We start from the raw sequence: 24,606 nt of genomic DNA on the forward strand, positions 1-24,606 counted from the left end.
CCTCTTTTTGGAACTCAGAAAAGAGGGTAGAGCAATATGTGCAGAAAGAGATGGCATGGGGAATCAATCACAGATGTGCTCCCAAGCACATGTTCACTGGTGGAATAAGAAGTGGTCATCTCCTCTGAGAGCAGAAGATGTGGTTTTAGATGGGGAAAGCTCAACACAGCCATTATGTTGCAGGAGGAAAGAAATCAAAGCCAAAATTAATATAAGTCTTCAGATAAATGGATAGGAAAGGTAGCTAATATATTAGGTAAGATTTGTTGTAAGGAGAATGCTGTGTGAGATAAAAGGCAAACTGGGATTGGAAATGAGGAAATGATCTCTGAGTAGTGAAATGGATATTGTACCTAACCTTGGATCTAGACATTATAATTATAACTTGCATATACCCGTGTAGTTCCAGAGGTAAACAGTACACAGCCTTGCACCTTGCATCCAGTAGTCTCTGTCTGACATTGTTCATGACACTGATGCTGTATAAGGTGATCTGACACAGTGCCAAGCATCATCTCGTCAATCTAAGAGACAGACAAAAAACAGTACGTTAAAATCCAGCTTGCTGAATTATTGTATGTAGAGGCAAGACTTCTAAATGTCTTGATTTGACACCCACAGAAAATCAGAGGATAAAAACTTAATAGAAAGTAGAATATAGAATAATTAATAATTTGTAAAAGAATATATATATATATATATATATATATATATATGTATATGTATATACTAATTTTTATTATAAATTTGCCTGCAGCAATACCCACAAAAGGTATTCTGTGTTCATAACCATGTGTCTTTCTAGGGAGTTCGTATCAACTATTCCTTACATTTGCAAAGAATACAATTTCTACACACTGCAATTTTGTAAGCAGATCTTAACAGCAAAACAGAGCAACCATCAACATGCATGCTGTGTTTTCGCTTTCCCAACAGCAGGTGAATCCTCTATCATGAAAACTGAGTGAAAATTATGTATATGTGAACATTACTGATGTCAAGGAAATGGGGAAATGACACTTTGTTCACTTAATTTTTTGAATTTTTTTATTTATTTTTATAGTCAGTGAAGACAGTCAAGTTGGTACCACTGTTAGCCTCCTCCCTGTCCTCCTCCTTTAAATATTTATATAGGATTTTTTTGTTTAGAGGATATTCCTTCTTAATAATAGTTAAAATAGCATTTTTAAAGATTATACAAGCTCTTCTAGCCTTAAATAGCCACCATGTGGGTATATTCTCTTTATGGGAAATTGGGCACTCTGGAGCTTCAATCACACAGCATTGAATTCCGTATTCTTGAGACCTACCCACGCTTCCCTCACAGTGCATGAGGCTGGAACATGGCTGGTTTTACAGTTAGCAGAGTGATAGAATTTATTATGAAATTATTGTTAAAGCAAAAATTCTAATGCCAAGAGCCTGAGGTTCTTTTGTAATTGGAGGGAATTATTTTAGACATTGAAATGATGCATCCATTCAACAAATGATGAGTGCCGCATTGTTTGGTTTTCTGATCTTTCAGCGCTCTTCACTTCATTCTTCCTCCCCAGCCCACAGCTCTTGGCACCAGTCTTCATCATGCTGCTCTTGATCCAACAACTGATTCAGACACAGCTGATTACATGCTCCATGTGTGTGCGCCACTTTTCTCTAGCAAATATTGGGCCAATGATCAATACCAAGTTGTGCTAGAAACATTGTCATATAGTTCTCATGTAATTTACTGTGACCATGACCACTTTTTTACCATTCAGGCTCCACCTCTGGGATTTGACTCCATTTCATAAGAACTAGAGGTAAAGGTCATGAAAGTGGCATGTCTTTCTGGAAGGAACATCCTTATGCACCTCTGGGATGGAAATTCTACTCAGCTTTCTTTGTACAGTGAACTTTGGTTTTACAGGAAGGGGGGGACACCAGGAGGAACAGAGGGAGGGAGGAGAGGAGAGGGGAGTGAAAAAGATATCTTTATATAAATTCTTTGGTTTTTTTTTTTTTCAACAAAATACCCACACAATTGAATTGGGTAGATCCTTAAAAAAGCGGGAAAATATATTTATATTGTTTGTATATTTTCTGTTTTATACATTATATCTTCACATATGATTTCATAGCATATATTCTATGTCTTTTATTATTGCCCTTATCATTTTTTTTTTCTTCTCTCTGTCTTTAGTAGAACCTTTCCATACAAAAGAAGATGTCCCCGCAGCAGGGTATTTCCTCAGGCTCTCTGTTCATGGATGTACTGTATATGCAATGCTTCTCCAAGTTCACTTTCTAGGACCCTATAAGGCAATTTTGTTTTTTTGTTTTTCCTTTTAATTTTACTTTCATGCTTAGCTATTTTTAAGAGAAAAACTTAAAATGAAAAATGTCAAACATAATGGTCCACCTTAATGCAAGTAGTACCCATTCAGACAGCTGGATCATAGACTCACAGAGAAAAAAAACTCATGACGCTGAAGCTTGGAGACTCCACACACAGCTGAAAAATGACAGAAGTATAAGGAAGAGGCTTGTGGGAAAGGGAAGGGTTGCTCTACAATCAACAGACTCAGTAGTATGGAATTCATAAAAACAGAGAGAAGCTCTGCTGGCACCCCAGCTACTCGGGATCTCATCTGCATTCCTTCTTAAGCCTGGGCTGTGGAGCTATAAATAGAAGAGCCTATACATAGAGACAAGTCGTTTCCACCAATAGCTAGCTTACATCTAGAGATGCAGCGCATCAATATTCACTTCTGCACACTTCCCCACTGGGAAGCTCCCTCACCTCATGCTGTGTGTAGCCAACTTTGAAATCCACTAACGATGTGCTACATACAAAGAGTGCAAGGAGAATTATTTATTTTTTAAGTTAATACATGCAAGAATCCTCTTTGTTCTAAAAGATTTCTGGCATCTAGTTGTGTTATACAAATGCTGGGCACCCTTAAGTAGCACAGGGTTCCATGCTAACTCCTGAGCCTTACCCAGCCAATATTTTTCTAAAAATAATTTTGATACCAATAAAAATGTAATGACAGTCTCTTGATACATGAACTTAGTATAGACTTGTCATCAAATACTCTATAGCAGTTACAGTGCCAAAATATACAGGTGTTTTCATGTGCATAGCTAGATGATACTTTTAGATGAACAAGCCTTTTTAAGAAAATAAGGTTTTCTCTCTTCATGGAAGTATAACATACATGCACTATACCATACATTTCACTACAAAAATAAAAAAGCCTCCAATTGGTATACCTTAACGTACAGATGTGAGGTTTTCATAATATGTTGTTTAAAAGTCAAAGTGTACAAGGGAGATGTGTGATGCAGGGCCTTTAATCCCAGCAGTCAGGAGACAGAAGTGGGAGGATCACTGTGAGTTTGAGGCCAGCCTACATAGTGAATTCCAGGTCAGCCTGGGCTAGAGTAAGACCCTACCTTGAAAAACCAACAAAAAAAAAAAGGTCAAAATATAACCCAAATAAAAAAATAAAATAAGGGCTGGAGAGATGGCTTAGCGATTAAGCACTTTCCTGTGAAGCCTAAGGACCCCGGTTCGAGGCTCGGTTCCCCAGGTCCCACGTTAGCCAGATGCACAAGGGGGCGCACGCGTCTGGAGTTCGTTTGCAGAGGCTGGAAGCCCTGGCGCGCCCACTCCCTCTCTCTCTCCCTCTATCTGTCTTTCTCTCTGTGTCTGTCGCTCTCAAATAAATAAATAAATAATTTAAAAAATAAAATAAAATAAAATAAAATGCTGCTGCTGGTGGCATAGCAATAACTAATGCCTATCATACTTTTATGCTAAGAGAATTTTTGCCATGGCAGGGTATGGATTTAGCTCAAAGATGGCCTCATGAAATTTCCTGATGGACTGTCAAAATGTTAGATCTGGTGCCTCACTCCACACCTTCTGGATCTGAACCCCAGGACCAGGGTACTTAGGGATGTGCATATATAAAAGCCACCCAGGGAACTGCCTAGTAATTCCTGTTATCAGAGGACATAGGAACTTCCACATGAATTAATTGTATTTTGGAGATAAGGCCTTACCGTGTTTGCTTCTGTCGTTATTTCTTTGTCACACGTACTGGGCTTTATAGAAATTTGTTTGCACACTTTCCCCAGAGAAGAAGAGGCTCTCATCTACTTCCTTGGCACATGGCTCCATCCACGACCTGCATCAGGGCATATCCCTGGCACAGTAAATGTTGGTTCACAACAGTCGGCAAAGAATATGGTATTCTGGTACACAGGAAGAAGCTTCCTAAATGCCTGGATTACTTCTAAGCCCTTCTTCATTTCATTAAGCACTCTTTTACTTCCTTGCAGAAGAATGTTAATACTGTGTTTTGTAGGTTTTTTGTTTTGTTTTGTTTTTTCAAGGTAGGGTCTCACTCTGGTCCAGGCTGACCTGGAATTCACTATGTAGTCTCAGGGTGGCCTTGAACTCACATCGATCCTCCTCTTTATTCTGCCTCCCAAGTGCTGGGATTAAAGGCATGCTCCACCATGCCTGGCTTAAAACTGTTTTATGTGTAATTTGTAAGTTCTCATGAAGTGTAACTTTTTTTTTTTTTTTGAGGTAGGGTCTCACTCCAGCCCAGACTGACTTTTAATAACTTATTGGTTGTGAGAATAGTCCTTTTCACCCAAGCAGGTTACTTCTGTTTAAATCTTTTTCTTAATTATTTTTTTAATTAGCTAACAAAGAAATCAGTTTCCATATGAGCTCTTCCTATATCTTTAGTTTTCATTACCTACCACCCCTTTATCTCCCTCCTCTCACCCCAAGACTGCTTAAACCTTTCCATCCCAAAATTTTGCACTTCTACTTTCGTATCAATAAGTTTTTCTTCCCCTCCTTTAAATTCCCTTCCCCCGACTCATGGCCTCTTTCTAGTTTCCAGTCTTCTACTGACTCACTTCAACTTAAAACATATGAATATAAAATTCAAAGTTAGGATCTGCATACGAGAGAGAGCATATGCTGTTTATCTGGGCCTGAATTACCTCACTTAGTATAATATTTTCCAGTTGTATCCGTTTCCCTGCAAATGTCACAATTTTATTTATTTATTTATTTTTGTTTTTTTGAAGTAGGGCCTCACTGTAGCCAAGGCTGACCTAGAATTCACTAAGGAGTCTCAGGGTGGCCTTGAACTCATGGCTATGCTCCTATCGCTGCCTCCCAAATGCTGGGATTAAAGGCATGTGCCACTACGCCTGGCTTTTATTTTTCTTTGCATTACAGCTGAGCAACATTCCACTGTATGTGTGAATCACATCTTCATTACACATTCATCATTCATGAGCATCTAGGCTGATTCAAATTTCTAGATATTGTGAATGAAGCAACAATAAACATAGTTGAGTAAATATCTCTGTAGTAGGGTGTATATCCAGAAATCAAATAAAAAATGGGGTATGGAACTAAGTGGAGAAATCTCAAAAGGAAAAATACAGTCAATATATATTTTAAAATTGTTTCAGCATCCTCAGCCATCAGAGAATGATTAAGATTCCATCTCACTCTGGTCAGAATGGCTGTCGTCAAGAAAACAAATGACAACAAATGCTAGTGAGGGTGTAGGAAAAGAGGAAGCTTTATTCACTGTTGGTGGGAGTGTCAGCTGGTACAACCACTACGGAAGTCAGTGTGGCGGTTCCTAAAAAGCTAAAAATAGACCTATCACATGACACAGTTATACTACTCAAATGATTCTACACCCTTCTAACAGAGATATTTGCTCATCCACATTGGGGTTCTTACTGGCAATATTTGTAAAAATATAGCTAGAAGAAACATCTAGGCCCAGTGTCCCCCAATCAGGAGGAAAAATAGATTTGAAAATTATTGGTGAAATATGTAACACTCAAGGAAGTCTTTTGGAACCCTGTGGTATAATTTGGGGTATTGGACAGAAGTGACACCATCTGACATACCTCAAGTAGCTCCGCAACAAGGGCTAATGGAACAAGACAACAGCCAAAGGCCTGTGTCCACACCATTGCTGAACCAGGGAAGGTGACTTTCCCTTCTTTGGACTGCTTTCTGTGGAATTTCTACTTCCCTCTTCATCCTAGCTGTCTACTGACATGTAAACACACACAGCCACCTCTATATGAATTTACACAACCAATTTCTTACTATAGTTGATGATAACCAAAAGAGGAAATGAGGCTTAGTGTATCAATAGGATATAACTTAAAATGTCCTATTGATGTTTAACATAAAAGCATCATTTCAACATCTCAAATCTATTTAGGGTTAACGTACTTAACCAGTGTTCAGACTTTCACATATGTAATAATGTCCATTAGCTTAAAAAGTCATTTGGTCCTTATCGAATGCTCCTTTTCAAGATTACAGTCTGAGACATTATCCCTACATATTATAGGTCATCATCATTTTGCCATTTGATCATTGACTTTTTCCCCAGTTTTGTAAAACATGAGATTATAAAACCATCTGATAAGCATAAAATTCTATGAAATTCCCATAATAGTTTTAAAATAAGTAAATTACTAAATAATTTCAGGATTAATTTTTTGTGTTGACAAAAATGATCTCAAAACTTAACATCACCTCAAAGCCAGCCTTCCTGCTGCTCAGACTTAAATGTCCTCATTCCATCAATATGAAGAATCAATAAGACTATAGGTATTCTAAAGAAACTCCCTTTCACATTTCAAATTATATACTATTCAGTAAATGGAAGAAAATGGTCACTGATTGCACACAAATTTATCTAGACAAGGACGGTGATTCATAAAGACAAAATGTGCAGAAAAAAATCTAAATTTTCATGTATGGCAAATATGTGAACTAAAGTGTGCAAGTCATCACTTTTCACTACTAGGACAAAACAGCTGATATGAAAGATTTTTAAAAGGGAAAGATTTCTTTTGACTACTGGTTTTAGAGGTCACAGTCCTTGGTCAGATAGCTCTCTTGCTTTATTTGGACCTGAGGTAATGTAGAGCGTCATGGACGTAGGAACAGAGGAGGCTGGCTACAAGGAACCAGAGATGCACACGAAGGAGCCAGAGACAAGATGGGCCCTTCAGAAACAAGCCCCAGGACCTCTTAACAATTCACACAGACTTCACAAATTAACCCATAGATGAAGTCAGTGTCCTCATGATCCAATCACCTCGCAACATCACCACCACTGAGGGGTTGAGCTTTTAACACATAATCCTGGCCTACCTGTGTGTGCACCTGGCCCTAGTCCCTGTGATTTCAACAGAGCAGTGTATGCTGAGAATACTGGGGATGCAAATAAAACTGAGCTACAGTCACTTTAAAGAGAAGAGGTGGATGCTAGGAAGGCAGAAATAACAGACTCCAAGGCAATTCCCCTCCTGAGATTGCCTCCTAGAAGGTGAGTGGAGCAGTTTTCCTGAGCTCTGCTTTCACAGTGTCTCACAGCCTGGGGCCTCCTAGCCAGATTTTAAGTCAGAGAATTGTATAGTCATTACAGCTCCTCCCCACTGTGCCTTTTCTCAGAATTACCACCGCGCTGCTCTTGGAGGACTTTGCCCTCGATACAGGAGCTTATCAGCAGCTTAAAATTCTCCTCTGAGCTTTGAGCCTCTGATGGCTTTGCCTAATAGCATTGGAAGCTTTTATGGAAGCAGCAGTGGCATAGTTAATGAGACCCTGGGAAGGCACCTGAAGTGAAATAAAAGATGGGATAAATCAAAAATAAAAATAGATATCTAAAAATAGCACCCATGGATTCAGACTATGAAGCTCTTAATCTGCTTTCAATGTAAAGTACACAGAAGAAAAAAAAAAAACTACTCCAAAGTTAAAACAGAAAAAGCACTTCAAAGTTGCACCTGTAGGTGTGTTAACATGTGTATGTCTGTGTCCATTAAATATTAACCACTTTCTGATTGCTTTGTTGTGTGTGTTTGTGGTCCTGGTGGTGGAGCCCAAGGCCTCATGGATGCTCAAGGCAGATACTCCACCATTGAGCTATATGTCTGCTAAGCATTTTCAATTCTTTTGTTTTCCCAGTGATGCTGGCAGCTGGTTTTGTGAGTGTCCATGGCCGTACTCTGGAGAACTGTGCCAGTTTGTTAGTTGCGAACACAACCCATGCGCGAAGGGGGCCACCTGTGTTCCGAGGTCTGGAGCCAATATCATCTGCCTCTGCCCGTTTGGGAGGTCTGGGCTTCGTTGCACTGATGGTAAGAGCATTTGGTCATTGAATGTGAGATAGCAAGAGTCACTCAAAGGAGGGACAGCTCCTGATGGATCAAATGCCTCAGATCTTGTTCTCTGTTCTCAGTCAGATGAGACAAGACCCATTAGTGAGACTGATTGCTGAGCAGGTGTTTTTCATATCCATCAAGTCATTACAGGGGAGATAATGAGTTTTCCCTGGAGTTAGACCACTGAAGATCTCTGCAGTATGAATTCTTCAAAGTCAGTCTAATGATAAGAGAGTAACAAGGAAAATCAAGAGCAATACATAAAATCCAATTATCTCCTGTCGTCTTTCAACCTGAGAGTGCAATACTAACAAACCCACTTGTGGCCCAGCATGACTTCTACATTCAAAGATAACAAGACTTATGACCCCATTAGACATACCAAAACACTAAATCACAAGTACTAGCCATGTGCCTTTCCGGGCAAATAAATATGTAGGAAGCCTAAATTTAAAAGGCCACAAGATGCCATAATCAAAAATTACTTCAAGAAGGAAATTGAGGGCTGGAGAGATGACTTAGCAATTAAGGTGCTTGCCTGAGAATTCTAAGAACCCAGGTTCAATTCCTTGGGATGTACGTAAACCAGATGCACAAGGTGGCATAAGCGTCTGGAGTTTATTTGCAGTGGCTGGAGGTTCTGTTGCTCCCATTATCTGTCTGCCTCTTTCTCTTTCTCTCTCTCTCTTTCTCTCTCAAATAATTGAACAAATAAAAGTTAAAAAAGAAGGAAATTGAAAACTCCAATGTTAGCACAGATACACAAGAGATCTGTGTCAGCACATATTTCCAGAAATAATAAAAAATAATTTATATTAATATTTAATCAGTAGTACTAGACCTGTTCCACCTCTATTTTGAACATTAAAATATAAAACAAAGCTTGTTTTGTTGGCCCTAGTGACAATGGCATTTGGCAAAAATAAATTTAGAAAAATGCTACCAAAAAGAGCCCATGGCACTATGCCTCAGAAACATAAAACGAAGCAAGACAACCCAGCCTCCAAAGACACATTAGAAAGACCGGCACCACATGTGCTAGTTATAAAAATTAAAACTAGAATAGGGTATTATCTGTGGCTAAAAGAATTGATGTTGTTGGTCTATATGTCGTCAAAGGGAATTGAGACAATGGATTTTGTGTACAGCTGGAAGGGGAAAAGAGTTAAAAAACAAATACCTAAGACATACTAGACATGCCATGCTCCATGTGGCCAAGTTATACTAGAAGTTAGTTGTATCATCTTGATAAAAAGAAAGACCATCTTAAACTGGGTAGAAATGAAGTCTTGTTCTTTCTTATAAAAGCCTCATGCTTCTCAGACATAATCATTCCATCTAGATAAAAGCTAATGAAAAATGCAATTGGTTTCAATAAACTTGATTGCTAAGGGATGACTCATCAGTTTTGCTTTATTCATGAAAGATAAAATTGATCATGTGAAGTAAGAAATGAAGATTTATGACAATGTCTTCATGTATTCACATACACACACACACACACACACACACAAACACATATGATTGTTTCCCTCCTATCTGGGTCTCAATCAGAAATTTAAAGACAACAGAGATTTATGGATTTTGTAGACATGAAAAATAAGACACTTTTTTTGCCTAAACGTAACTAAGAATTTCTTGCATGTACCCATGCAAAGGAATCTCTTAAGATAATTAACTCACTCATCAATATCTCCCACAAAGTTGACTACATCCAGGCATAAGAATTGTAAAGCTTTACAAGAAAGATAAGATTCTGCTGGGCACCACTGGTAGTGCAGGCCTTTAATCCCAGCACTCAGGAGGCAGAAGTAGTAGGATCACCGTGAGTTTGAAGCCACTCTGAGACTACACAGTGAATTTTGGTCAGCCTGTGCTAGAGTGAGACACTACCTCAGAGAAAAAAAGAAAAAAGAAAGAATGTTGTCCTCATGGAGATAAAAAATAAGACCCAAGACACTGTATCAGACTCTTTTTTTTGGTAGGGTCTCACTCTAGCCTAGGCTGACCTGGAATTCACTGTGTAGTCTCAGGGTGGCCTCGAGCTCACAGTGATCCTCCTTCCTACTTCTGCCTCCCAAGTGTAAGGATTAAAGGTGTGTTCTACCATGCCCAGCTATAATATTAGACTTCTAAGACAAAAACTGTGAAAGGAATAAGTGAGTAAGAGTAACTAGGGTGGAAGATATTGTGTAAATGGATCATCAAGATGCTGATTCTCAGAGGAGTCACCTCTGCTGAGGCCTGGAGAATAAGGAGCATGCCACAGGAAAAGCAAGGCAAGAACTATCCAGGTAGAAGTTTCAGGAAATGCAAGACCTTGAGAAATGATAGAATCTGGACAACTGAAATAATATAAAGTCGCTGAGGGGGATGCTAGGAAGATGGCTTAGTGGTTAAAGGAACTTGGTTGCAAAGTGTGCTGGCCTGGATTTAATGTCCAAGTCACCCATGATAGTAGGTCACAAAAAGTGGAGCAGGCATCTGCCATTCATTTGTGATGGCATAAGGTGCTGGTATGTGTGTGCATACACACACACACACACACACACACACACACGTGTGTGTGCACATAGCTGAATAATTTTTTAAGCTGTCAATGCTGCCAAATGTGTATTTTGGTTCGTCTGGGCTGCTGTAACACATCACCATGGACTTGAGTGACTTATAAACTTACCTCGTACAGTTTGATGGCTACATGGCTCAAGACCTAGCACCAGTATATTCAGGTCTGCTAGGGACTGGTTTCTCAGTTCATAAGCTGTCTTCTTACTACATTCTCCCATGTATCAGAGACTAGCTAGGTCCATATGGTCTCCTCTTTACTAACCTCACTCATGAAGACTGCCCCATGGTCTAGTCCACTCCTAAAGTCTGCACCTTACCAAGGCACTCACATTTCAACACATGACTTTGGAAGGCATAATATATAGTAATGAGTGTACAGGGAATAAAATCATATATTGTCAGAACCTAGAACACATAAGGCCTTGGAAACATGGGAAGGTTTTAGTCTTTATGTCAAGATGACTATGGAAGAAGAAAGGAGGTTGTAAAGAATAACTGGAAGACAAATGGATTCTGTGTTGTATTTGAAAGATTCTAGTTACAGCAGTGAGAGAAGCTTAGAAGCTTATCCTACTAGTTCTGCTAAAAGATGGTTGTGCCCAACATGAGGATGATGTCAGTTGAGACAGAGGTTAGATACTAGATGAGAATATTCTGTCTTCAATGCCCCTAGCCCTCCCCCACCTTAGATATATAAAACTGACCCCTCTCTCTCTCTCTCTCTCTCTCCCATATTAAAATATTTTTTAATCTCGAATTTTGCTTCAAAACCAAAAAGAGAGAAAGAACTAGAAGCATTTTAAATCTGTTCTGGAGATATACTGATAGAATTTCTAAGAGAATATAAAAAAGGGTAAAACCAAAAATACCTATCTTTCTTCATTTTGTTTGTTTAAACTATGGGCTAGATGGTGGTACCACAGGAAGAATAGAAGTGTAATATATTTCCTAGAAGAAACAGGATATAATGGAATTTTTAGGAGACTATTGGGGGCAAGTAGGAATTTGATTTGGTATAGATTAACAAAAAGTACCTGAGGATATCCAGATGGTAAGGGTGCATGGATGCCTGGATAAATGACACAGTTCTGTGAAGACTGGTCCAGGACTAGAGACAAGACAGGAGTCAACAAAAAAGAAAAAAAGAGGTGTTGTTTCACATTTTAGAACTACTGGTTGTCTAAGAAGAAAGTATAATGAGAGGTTATGAAGAAGAAGATAAATCCTAGAGAAGCCCTCAGGACTCCAATCTCTAGGTTCTGGTGGAGGAGATAAAACCATATTAAATCCCAACCCCATGCCTGACAAATGCCCCTATCTTCTTTCAGCTTGTGCATTGCTCCTTTCTTACTGTGCCATTGTCAGCCTGGATTCCCCACACAGGCAGATACAGGATGAAAAAATTTGCTTTCTACTTGTTGATTATGGAAATATGACAAGGTCTCCAGGAAAAGAGAAGGAAGAACAAATCACAGAAGACAGGAAGTCAGACGAAGCTGCACTGGCTTTCCTAGGAAAGCTCCTAAGAGAGCTGACTCAGTCACTCCATTGCTCCCAGCCAATGCGCAAATTTCTAACCACTGGCTTCTGGTTCCATTTGATTGAGGGGGGCCCACAAAACATTAATTTCCCCACATTTCTTCACCCACATGCAACAGAGGTAAAACCGTTCAACTCACTGCAGCTTAGGTGACAGCCGACTCTCACTGCCGCTTAGGTAACAGATGACACTCACTGCAGCTTAGGTAACAGCCAACTCTCACTACAGCATAGGTGACAGCCAATACTCACTGCAGCTTAGGTGACAGATGACACTCACTACAGCATAGGTGACAGCCGACTCTCACTGCAGCTTAGGTGACAGCCAACTCTCACTGCAGCTTAGGTGACAGCCAACTCTCACTACAGCAGAGGTGACAGCCGACTCTCACTACAGCAGAGGTGACAGCCGACTCTCACTACAGCAGAGGTGACAGCCGACTCTCACTACAGCAGAGGTGACAGCTGACTCTCACTACAGCTTAGGTGACAGCCGACTCTCAGTACAGCGTAGGTGACAGCTGACTCTCACTGGCAGCGTAGGTGACAGCCAACTCTCACTGCAGCATAGGTGACAGCCGACTCTCACTACAGCATAGGTGACAGCCGACTCTCACTGCAGCATAGGTGACAGCCGACTCTCACTGCAGCTTAGGTGACAGCCGACTCTCACTGCAGCTTAGGTGACAGCCGACTCTCACTGCAGCTTAGGTGACAGCCGACTCTCACTGCAGCTTAGGTGACAGCCTGACATGAAGAGATGCTGGAGGTGTAATAAGAGGAGCTAATCGCATACATACGACTTTAAAATAACAAAGATGCCCACTCCTCTTGCATCTCTCTCCAGTTGCCATTTTTGGCTCTAGGATGCTTCTAAATGATTTCTTTACTCCTCCCTGAGTCTTCTTGGAGAACTCATTATTGCTAATATGCCCTCTCTGAGAATGTTCCGAAGATGCTGAATGTACACTTTTTCATAGAACATCATGACTCTACATGCTCAATTATGACTACACATTAAAAGACCACAAAAAAAAATTCAGAATTCTGTCTCTTTTCTCAATAGCAGAGGATGAAAAGTCATCTATTTTTATTTTGTCAGCAGGTGTGGCTGCTGTACTATGCTCTCCGCTCAGGATGCATGTGTATCTTCCATCCTATCCTGTAGGGAATAAGGGAAAACAGAATCATGACATTTTCTCTCTTGCTAGCATTTTCACTGTGGAATTCATTCTGTGGTGCCAGTGGCAGTGAGGAGTAGAGCTAAGATAAGCAGGCATTGCAGATGGGAAATCTGTGGCTCCATCCTTGGAGTCAAGCTTCACTGCCCCTGCCTGTCTCCTAATGCACTCTTGCTGTATTTTGTAATACTAGGATAAATTCTTCTTCAGCTTCCTCATTCTAAGAGAGGATGCTTCTTTATCTTCACTCATCTTGCTTCTATTCTACCAATATTTCTTAAGGAACTTACTTTATCCCCAGTTTATACCTTCTAATTGGACTTGGCCCAAGTGGTATAGCATGCTGGCTGACAACCCAGGGCTAATATTCCCATTGTAAAACTAACTTGACAGCCCTAATAATCTCTGCACCCTAACTTCCCTGGGCCTAATTGTAAAAATAGATGTCATAGAATTCATGAGATAATGTGTGCAAAATGCTTGAGGCATTTTTTATTGGACATAAAGAAAAAAATGCTTTTGTTTTGTGAAGGTGGTCCAGGTAGCATTCTTACTCCCACAGGAAACTTTCACTTTTCTCATCATGGGAAATAAGGCTGAATCCCCATTCCAGCTGCAAAGAAAACTCTTCAGAATGTCAATAGAAATCAAAATTAATGTTCTTTGAAGATGCTTTTAGAGTTGGTGGCACTCTTTGCAGTGATTAAGGTCGGCCAGGGTCTTACAAAACCAGGGAGCCAAGCAGTGCTCCCAGGACATGGATAATCACCAAATATTTAAAGGATGATACCTGCAAAGCAGCTTAATGTCAGGCTGGCATTTCATAGTGGCATATTTCAAATGCCTGTGACGTACTGTCACATAAGCCCATAACTCTTGTGATAGCATCCACTCCAATATGAACTGGCTTCTCTCCAGCTCCACAGCTGCAGATTGCCCCACTGCTCCAAGTGTCCAGTGTCCCTCATTTCTCACTATGTTTGAATCTGCATTTTCCACCTCCCAGGACAAAACTAAAATGCTAGAAGATCAAGTCCAATCCCAGAGGGTAGCACGCTGACGGGTCATTGTGGTCACTCGAGAAAGGGCTCGGGAAAGTGATAGCTCTTGCTCAGGGTGGCTGCAGTCATTGAGAGCTCTGTGTTCTATTTTTTCTTCCTTAAGAACCAAGGAAATTGCTTTTCCTTTGGCTCGGTGGGAAGTTGAGCACCTCCTGCCTCTCACTGCCTTGCTTATTTCAGCATATAGAAAGACAGCACACAGAAAACAGCAGTACTTAAAATATATCTAATGTACACTGAAGTGTTCTCAAAAAATAAATCTGACAGCCTCCTGCTAGCTAATCCATTGACATACTGAATTACCATCTCTTTTTATCTCTGTAAGTGGTAGTCTTAGCAAAGCAATATGTCATTCCAATTATAAATACCAGTGCTTAGTGCTTATAAACCAATGAATCTTGTATGTGTGAACATGTATGTGTGTGTGTGTGTGTGTGTATATACATATACATGGGAAATATTTTCTGATCTAATGCTTTCATTACATTTACAAATTTCTTTTTATTCTTTAATTTATTTTATTTATTTGAAAGGGAAAGAGAGAGAGGCAGGTAGAGAGAATGGGTGCATCAGGACCTTTAGCCGCTGAAAACAAACTCCAAACACATGTGTCACCTTGTGCATCTGTCTTATGTAGGTCCTGGAGAATAGAACCTGGCTGCTTTGACTTTACAGGCAAGCACCTTAACTTTTAAGCCACCTCTGCAGCCCAACATTTACAAATTTCTAATGTCTTTATTTAATGCTTTAGCGTTACTCTTAATGCACTATACTTCCTACAAATGACCAGTGTTGAGGTTTGAGTATTGTTTTATATATGTAATATGCATAAATATATAACATATATGCATACATGTATACATACATTCATATGTACAATAACAATTTAAAAATTATATCTGTTGGCCAGGCATGGTAGCACATGCCTTTAATCTTAGGACTCAGGAGGCAGAGGTAGGAGAATAAAATAAAATATCGAGTTAGTTTGTGGGTCTCCATATCTTGATTCCTAGGGAGCCATACATCTTTCATGGTCTGCTTTTAAACAGAGAACAAAGGCTATCACCGCAGGCTGTGTTCACTGCCATCAGGATAACATGACCTCTAAAATCCAAACACCCTTTTTGTTCCAGTCAGCACCTTGACATTGTCAGACTCGTCGATTTTTCCCAACACAAGCATGCCTTGCTTATTAAAATGTTTTCTGGGGCTGGAGGGATGGCTTAGCAGTTAAGAACTTGCCTGTGAAGGCTAAGGACTCCAATTCAAGGCCCAATTCATCAGGACCCACGTTAGCCAGATGCACAAGGGGGCACTCGTGTCTGGAGTTCATTTGCAGTGGCTGGAGGCCCTGGTGCGCCCATTCTCTCCCTCTCCTCTCTCTCTCTCTCTCTCTCTCTCTCTCTCTCTCTCTCTCTCTCTCTCTCTCTGTCTCAAACTAATAAATAAATATAAACAAAAAAATATAGTTGCTAAAAAAATGTCTTCAGCATGGATACACTGTACAGAATAGTCCCTCCTGAATATCCTGAAGACAAATGAGTTATACAAACAACACATAGAAACATAAAGCTCTCTGTTTCATCCTAAAGCTCACCAGAGTTTAACTTTGCAGGTCTGTCAGACAGGCTTTTCCACAAGGACTCATTTTTGGGTATCAAATGAATCCTGTCAGATTCCACCACACCTATTATGTTATGCTTGGTTGGTTGAAGAGCTGTACTAATGTGATGCACCTGCCACTTACCAGCAATGGAGAGAACAGACACATTGGTGGTGCATTAAAAAAACAATCTTTTCACAGAAAAAGAAAACTGATGATTAGACCCTGAGTAAATATATGCCACACACAAAAACCATGAAACAAACATTTTATGAAGATACAGTGGAATTCATTGATCGTTAGGAGTGAATTCAACAGCAGATAGAGATGTGTGCCTATGAAATAATTTGCTTACCATACTGCAGGGTTATACTAACTATTCATGGCTCTCTTTGTCCACCAATATGCTCATATAAGGTGTCTGTAATATTCTATTGTTCTTGCCCTTTGAACTTGAAAATGTTCTCTTCTTTTTCTTGGAATGAGAACTGTTTAAAATGATACAGTTCTAACCTATAACCCCACATTATATGCCCTCTATTCAAAAGCTGTTTTCCTATTTTACACAGACCTTTTAATGGTTTAATGACAACCTTTTAAGGTTGGTCATCAATCCACCCCTGCAGCTGAATTCCAATAAGGCAGGTGCCATTTCTTCCTTGGGCACCGCTGTATCTGGTAGGCTCTTAGACTTGTACTGAGTTGAAAGTTTAAAGTTCATCAGAACATTTATCTAAGCTGTTACTCTGAATTCACTGCTCTGGGTTTTAAAAGAGAATAAGTTCTTGTCACACAAAAGTAATCAAATGAAATTATCAATAAACAAACAGTCTAACTCAAAGCATTTCCAGTTTCCTATGCACTAATGCAGCAAGGTGTCTGAATAACTTGTCTGGGATGAAATGAACCTGTGTCTAGTGAGGATGCACCACAGGCCAGGCCCTGGGCTAAGTCCTTTTTATTCACTTTGCATATGATTTGTGTAATAAGCTAATGAGGTACATCATTATTTCTATGACACAGATGGAAAACTGAGGTTCACGGATATAAAAATGAGCCAGGTATGATGGTGTGAGCCTTTAATCCCAGTGCTTGGGAAATAGAGGCAGTAGGAGGAATATGAGTTTGAGGTCATGCTTGGCTACAGAGCGAGTTCAAGCCTAGGACCTAGACCCTGTCTCAAGACAAATTTCTGTTGCTGAAATGACCTGTCAAAAGTGATACAGTCAGCCGGGCGTGGTGGCGCACGCCTTTAATCCCAGCACTCGGGAGGCAGAGGTAGGAGGATCGCCATGAGTTCGAGGCCACCCTGAGACTACGGAGTTAACTCCAGGTCAGCCTGAACCAGAGTGAGACCCTACCTTGAAAAACCAAAAAAAAAAAAAAAAAAAAAAAAAAAAGTGATACAGTCAGCCAGGCATGGTGACTCTACCTTGAAAAAAAAAGTGGTACAATCTTTAGAGGGTACCACCAGGAATCTCTGGCTTGTCTTTCTCTAACACACAGTGTGTAATATGCTGCTGTCAGTTCGGGCACTCACAGTGTGCAGCATCTTAGCAGAAACTTTGAGGAGTCCTAATGCAATGACAGTGTTCAACGGGGAGCTCCTTCCCAACCAGCCAAGCCACTGCTCCCCCAAGTGAGGTGTATGCACCTCATTACAATACTGGGACAATAACTATTTCTTCTACCTTAGTCTTTCAATCTCTAGAATTCATATTTAATGATATCAATATTGTCTGAGTACATGTATATGATTTTAAAATAGCATTTATGACATGATCAAAGTGTTTATACTCAATTCTATTATCATGTGGCATTTACATTAAGTAAGAATCTCCAGTTTAATCTTCTGCATGTCCCAGTGACATAACTTCCATAAACAATGTGATTTGAAAAGAGAAGTGAGATGATGACAGGAGACACGTATATTTCATCTGCTTTTTACCTTCATGACTTTAACTTGTGGTTTGTTCTGCTTTTTCATTGAGAGGGGGAAATAGTTGGAATTTGTTCCTAGATGTATATGTCATTGAAAACTAGATTATCATTTAGAATCATGTTACTGTTTCTCATTAGCCCAGGGATTTCTCTGGCTTCATTGACTATGTTTATTCTCAGGAAGGCACTGAGGGTAAAGAATACCTACCAGTAGCTGTGGTCATTTCTTTCCCCACCCAGTGAGGATTACAGGTCAGCCTCTGGGTTATTGGCTTGTCCTGCAGGGAGCAAGTGGATTCAGAAAGGACCAGAGATGCAGGAGCTCCCTCCCCGCTAGCATGCCAGGCATTGACAGTTAGGAAGCTGCCCAGCAAGCCAGTCTGCCCATGAGAAGTATTTAATAAAAAGTTTGACCCAGGTCTTAGATTCTGTGACTCAGAATTCATCAAAATATTCTTAACTTTTTGCTTGCATGTGTGGATATACTATTATTAACAACATATTTTGTATGGATACATAGTGTATTAGTACCCTCTTCCATATACAATATGAGTTAATTTAAGCTATTATCTCTGGAAAATGTTTGTCATATGGTAAGATGGATGAAAATTTATTTGATAATTATGTAACCAAAGTGGTGTGACTTAATATGTCTTCATTTAGAACAGGGAAATGTTGCCTGGAATAAGGAATGTAATGGAATCATGGAAGTTGGGTGGCTGTGTGGAGCAAACTGAGGTACAGGTGAAGGAAAATGGCTCACTGCAGAGCTGGAAGGGAACCCTGAAGCCAGAAAATAACCTGGATCAGCTATAACAGTACATTTGCAGCTCTGACATCCCATGAAGCACATCTGGCTTATAAAAGATGTTAAAGAAGCCAGGCGTGGTGGCACACATCCTTAAGCCCAGCACTCAGGAGGCTGAGGTAGAAGGGTCACTGTGAGTTCAAAGCCAGCCTGCAACAACATAGTGAATTCCAGGTCAGCCAGGACTAGAGTGAAACCCCACCTTGAAAAATAACAGCAACAACAAAAGAATGGAAGATGGGTGTAGGGGTGCACACCTTTAATCCCAACACCCAGGAGGCAGAAATAGGAAGATCACTGTGAGATCAAGGCTGTCCTGAGATTACATAGTGAATTCCAGGTCAGCCTGGGCTAGAGTGAAACTGTACCATGAAAAACCAAAAAAGAAAGAAAGAGGGAGGGAGAGAGAGAGCAGGAAGGAAAGCAAGGAATGTTAAAGAATTTTATCATTAGTAAAAATGCTGTTTTGATATTTCTAAGCTAGTTACCAATCCAATAAGCATGTTTTTCTATTTTATATTGGTTTTCTTGTCCTATTTGAATCTGAACTTACTATTTACTGAGAATCTTCTAAAAACATTTTCAGGTTTAGTCTCTGCCATTCATGACATTCACCCAATACCCAGTGCATATTCTGAACTACTGTCCGTTAGGTGTAATTATGGCACCTACATGAACATCCATCAGAAAGGCAGATCTTCAGTGACAGTGGGCTGCTTTTCTAAATAGCACAGTATTAAGACAGTGAAGTGCAGCACAAAACAGCTTGGGGCCCAGATGACTTGTTTATGAAGTAGACTGCAACTGGAGAAGCAGTTTTGACATTAGGGAGTAAAGGCAATCAGTGTCCCTAGGTTCTGGGCTGTTTTGTGGTGTGTTTTTATTCCCAAGGATGTGCCAAGGTGCAATGCGTGATCAATACAAAAGGAGAAAGCTATATCCAGGACGCACAGAGCCCAGGCTAACTTCAAATTCACTATGTGGTAGAACCTGGATTTGAACTCCTTGTCTTCCTGTCTCTACCTCCCAAGTGCTGGGATTATAGGTATGGGTCACCACACCCAGGTGCAAGGTGAGGGGAATTTTTGTGACATAAAAATACAGGGTATAGATACCCATTCTTCAACATTTCTCAGCCTCTGATCATGGGAGTTGGTTTTCATTTCCAGGTGATTTACACATTTGTAAAGATAAGAAAGTGACTGGGGGGAAAATGTATATTGTGCTTAAACCTGTATAGCCACTCAAGCAGAAATAAATCATCAGGATCTGTCATTTGAGCCTGGGGAGTTCCCTTAGCACCTGTCACCAATGCTCATGCTATGAAATAAGAGCATCACTAGACTCAGGTTCATTCGGTCCCCGTGTGGAACAGTGAAAAATGCTTTCATGGGCCAGGTGTATCATTACCTATAGAGTCTCATTCTTAAATCCTCAAGTGCTGTCTGTCTATTTGGTTAAATATCATTTTAGGTGAATGACATGTGGAGCACTAATGCTCTTTACCTCCTACCCAGGAGAAATGGATTCAGACATATCTCAACAAGGAACTGATTTTTTTTAACCATCTTATACTGTTGCCAGATATCAAAAAGCAATTGATGACCTACTCCTGCCTCCTCTCAGCAGCTTCCGCAGGGCCCCAAGTGGCCAGCGGCCAGCCCAGCAAGCCCCAGCTAGGGTTTCCCTCTGGCTTCTTCACTGCTGGCCTGAGTTGCCAGCGCATGCTCCAGGAGATGCTGGAGAAGAATCCATATGTCAAACTTCTTCATGATGCTATGAAGCACTCGAGTTGTACTGTGAAGAAAGAAAGACACTTTTCCTGTGAAGATTGTAATGGAAATGTCAGTGGAGGCTTTGATTGTTCAACATCTCAGATTGCTTTATGCCAGAATAATATGAACATATGAATAATATGAACCGGGTGGTCACCCACGAGCTCATTCATGCCTTGGATCATTGTCAGGCTCATGTCCACTGGTTCACCAATGTGAGACATCTGGACTGCTCAGAGATGCGTGCTGCAGACCTTAGTGCAGACTGTTCACTTCTAAATGAAATACTCAGGTTTCCTTTGGAATTAAAAGGACACCATCAGACTTGTGTGCGAGACTGAGCCACTTTTCTGTTTCGGCGGTTAGGAATATCAGCAAAGAAGAAGCCCAGAAGGCTGTTGATGACGTTTTTGAATCTTGCTTCAGTGACCTTGAACCTTTTGGAAGGATCCCTCATGATAAGACTTTTAAGCAAGATATGCTCACAGAGACTTTCAAGATGGCCACCGATATTACTCAAATATATGAAAACAACATTTTATATTACCTGGTGCCAGTCATCATGACAGAAAAAAATAAGATGCTTGGACTAGACAGATAGCTCAGCAGTTAAATGCATCTGGTTTTGCAAAACTTGAAGGCCCAAGTTTGTTTCCCCAATACCTATGTAAAGCCAGGTACACAATGTGGCACATGCATCTAGAGTTTGTTTTCAGTGGCTGGTGTGCCCATTCTCTTTCTATCTGCATCTTTCTCTCTCTCAAATAAGTTAAAAAAAAAATGGAAGACAATAATTGTATCTTTATAGCTAGTCAGTAAATAAGATAAATGAAATTTTTATATTTTCTACATTATACCATAATATACTATAAGTAAATGTTTATTTATTACTTTAAAAAAGAGAACAATTGAGTTGAGTCTCTGAAAAAGCCAGGTCTGGAATGTGTGGGGTAACATACAAGGGAGTTTCCACGTAAGCAGAGAGGCTTGTCAACTCACCAGTCTCATACCCAGCTTCTCATGAGAGTCTTAGCAGCTAGCTGCTCCTTGCCCATGCCTTCCTCTTAAACTTGGTGATCTGGCTAAGGTGTACTGCAGTTTTTAATTCTTTTTTACCTTATATTCTACCATGAATAATATTAATATTCCTTTTGTCAACTCAATAATTGAGTTTGCTTGCCTGCTTATTTCAGCATATGTTCAGAGGCCTCTGATATAAACAATTCTTTCCAACATGACCTGGATTTTTTTTTTATTAGCTCCATTCATCTCACAGAACTAATTTAGAGAAAATGATTTCAAGTTATCCTTCAAATGCTTGTCTGTATCATACCCATAGATACTACTGATTACATAATTTTAACTGTTGGAAGAAGCAAGAAAGTGGCGTACTAGACATATTCTTTCTATTGAACTTAAAAGCCTTTAAAATCACCTACATAAGACATGTAAGCAGAGGGGCAGAATACTGGGTGGAAAGGTCTAAGTTGGGTCAGGAGGGGGGACAGAGGATAAAGGGCAGGGAGGAGGGTTAACCACAATACTAAAAGGCTTTATAGAAACCTATTTCCTTTTTTAAGCTTTTTAAAATATTATTTATTTATTTATTTATTTGAGAGAAAGAAGCAGAGAGAGAAGGAGGGAGAGAATGGGCATGCCAGGGCCTCCAGCCACTGCAAATAAACTCCAGATGCATGCACCCCCTTGTGCATCTGTCTTATGTGGGTCCTGGAGAATCGAACCAGGAACCTTTGGCTTTGCAGGCAAACACCTTAATGCTAAGCCATCTCTCCAGCACCCAGAAACCTATTTCTTTATCAGCTAACTTAAAAATATAATTTAGGCCAGGCGTGGTGGCACATGCCTTTAATCCCAGCACTCGGGAGGCAGAGGTAGGAGGATCGCCGTGAGTTCAAGGCCACCCTGAGACTCCATAGTGAATTCCAGGTCAGCCTGGGCTAGAGTGAGACCCTACCTCGAAAAACCAAAAAAAAAAAAAATATATATATATATATATATATATATATATATATATATATATATATATATATGATTTAGGATTGAGAAATAGCTCAGCATATAACAGTGCTTGCTACCTAAGTATACAGGCCTCTCAGGCTGGCAACTGCCAAGTTCAGCTCCCCAGAACCCTGGTAAAAAGCTGAGTGTGCACTGGGTATGGTGATGTTTGCTTTTAATCCCAGCACTTGGGAGGCAGAGGTAGAAGTGTTTTTTTTTATTTTTAATTAATTTTTTTGTTTATTTATTTATTTGACAGCAACAGACACAGAGAGAAAGGGGAGGGAGAGAGAGAGAGAAAGAGAGAGAGAGAATGGGCACGCCAGGGCCTCCAGCCACTGCAAACGAACTCCAGATGTGTGTGCCCCCTTGTGCATCTGGCTAACGTGGGTCCTGGGAAATCAAGCCTTGAACCAGGATCCTTAGGCTTCACAAGCTAGCGCTCAACCACTAAGCCATCTCTCCAGCCCCAGAGGTAGAAGTTTAAGGCTACCCTAAGACAGTGAATTCCAGGTCAACCTGGGCAAGAATGAAACCCTGGCTGAAGAGATGGCTTAGCAGTTAATCACTTGCCTGTGAAGCTGAATGACACCAGTTCGAGGCTCGATTCCCCAGGACCCATGTTAGCCAGATGCACAAGGGGGCACACACATCTGGAATTCATTTGCAGTGGCTGGAGGCCCTCACACACCAATTCTCTTTCTCTAGCTGGCTCTTTCTGTTTCTGTCACTCTCAAATAAATAAAAGTACCAAAAAAAATTGAAAATAAAAAGAATGAAACCCTACCTCAAAAAACAAAAAAAAAAAAGAAGAAGAAGAAGAAGAAGAAGGAGGAGGAGGAGGAGGAGGAGGAGGAGGAGAAGAAGAAGAGGGAAAAGAAAAGAGAAGACAAAAGAAATGAAAGGAAAAATTCTGACTGTGGCCACATACACATCAGTCTCCCCTGTCCATGGGGAGCAGAGGCTAGAGAATCACTGGGCTCAACCACAGCAGCAGCTCTGGAGTAAGGGAGAGACTCCATCTCAGAGGAGAGATATGGATGGGTGATGAGAAGGATCCCAGTGTTCCTCTAAACACAAATACATGGGACACACTACACACGTACATATGTATATGTGTGTGTGTGTGTGTGTGTGTGTGCGTTTGTGTATGTACGTATATATATACTTTAAACAGAGAGAATTGGACAGAAGTACCTCAGTGTGGATAATGCTGTACCCAGACATAGGTTACTATAGGAAAACCCCAGGGCTAGGAGTGGGATACCTCCAAGTGAGTTCTTCATCAAGGAGGCCCCCAAAACAGCATAGGCAGATTTTCTTGTCTACACATCAGAACTGTATGGTAAGGCCCTATTCCTAAAGATACCACATGCTTCCATTGTAGAAAACTCGGAAATAAATCTGGAACTGATGTTGTAGTCATGGTGCTAAAAAAAAAATACTATGCAGGCTGGGGAGGAAAGTCATCAATCATCTTAACCAGCATTACCCAGCAAGCTACACAAACAGCCAGCCAAGTAAGTTGTGCCCATTGGTGTAATAGTGGCAAGAGTGGTATGGAGGTAATCAACTGTTCTCTGAGTGGATTTGAGGCCCACTCCGTGGAAGGAAATTCATAGTTTGTGCTAAAAGCTGAGTCAAAAACTCCCAGCTAGGAAGATCATAAGCCTTAGTGGGGGAATCTTCTACTGTGGTTTGGCTAATAGACTTGTTGTGCCCATAAAATTGCCTGCAAAATATTTATGTTTATGCCCTGATAATAGTGATGCTTCACTTTTTATCATAGAAGCCTTTCTTTGTAGAAGACAGTGGTGACTTGGAAGACTTAAAACTTGTCAAAATGCTGAGAATAAGTGATAAGGGCTTAGCAATAAATAAGACATATCTA

At 40.4% G+C, this 24,606-nt stretch overlaps 1 pseudogene; it reads left to right on the top strand.

Moving 5' to 3' along the window:
• LOC101598251 overlaps positions 1-21,224 on the top strand; it is a 60,854-nt pseudogene extending 39,630 nt beyond the window's left edge.
• Positions 21,225-24,606: the final 3,382 nt, after the last annotated feature.

Source organism: Jaculus jaculus, chromosome 8 (genome assembly GCF_020740685.1).
Source record: "Jaculus jaculus isolate mJacJac1 chromosome 8, mJacJac1.mat.Y.cur, whole genome shotgun sequence".
Taxonomy (NCBI): Eukaryota; Metazoa; Chordata; class Mammalia; order Rodentia; family Dipodidae; genus Jaculus; species Jaculus jaculus.